This window comes from Orycteropus afer, unplaced genomic scaffold (assembly GCF_000298275.1).
Source record: "Orycteropus afer afer isolate SDZICR_OR568_19922 unplaced genomic scaffold, OryAfe1.0 scaffold00973, whole genome shotgun sequence".
NCBI lineage: Eukaryota > Metazoa > Chordata > Mammalia > Tubulidentata > Orycteropodidae > Orycteropus > Orycteropus afer.
In genome coordinates, this window is record NW_006922560.1 from 279685 (window position 1) to 280623 (window position 939).

Here is a 939-nt window from a genome sequence, read left to right on the forward strand (position 1 = left end):
TGACAACTCTTAGACCTACACCCCACTCTGTGCCATGGTCAAAGGACTTAAAAAGGGGAGGCCTACCTTCTGCTGCTCCCCCTGGCCAGGTAGGCCTAGGTAGGTAGGTGGTACCTTTATGCTATGTGTATTTCTACATAGTGTCATACCTTAAGCATCAGGCCTCAGAGGATGTGGGACAGTGGAGGCCTCCTTGTGCCCCTTAACATCTTAGGCTTGTCATTAAGATGATGATGCATTGGACATTCCCAGTTCATTTACACATGTTGAAGTGTGGCCTGGTTGTTTTAACAAATATAAAGGTACCTTAAATGCTCAGGCTGTTTTCAGGAACCAGAGACAAAAGGCCAAACTTAGTTCTTTGTCCCACAGGGATTTCTGAGTGACGGTTCCTGTTCTTTATAATGTTATGTGTTTACATGAACATGCTATTTGAAAAGTGAGGAATTTTTTACATTTTCCCTTGCTCATACTGTGTGCTTCTTCTAGGGCAGAATTTCATTTATTCTTTAGGGAAATGTCTTATAATTCCATAGACTGTAATTTTATGTAATTGTGGTTTGCTGTTATGTAGCTGCTGGATTTATAGTGTTAAGACAGTACTTTGTTTATTAACTTCCATTATGATTTACAAATAAAGATTTTTCAGTATCTGTTATGGAATATAACTGCCATGCACCAGTTGTTAATATTGCTAAAAGCTGCATGGGTATAGATAGATTTATAATAGGTACAACTATCAAGAATAACAATAATTTGCAAGTATATTTTGTTATTCTTACAATGATATTTCATTAAATATTCCTAGTTTTGTCAGTGCTGCTTTCATTTTTGGATTCTGAATTTCCATGTATTTATCACATTCATTTGATCAGTTTATTATGCATCATTTACCATTTCATTATATAGGGTTATGCTTTAGCATTTATTTGTGTAAAG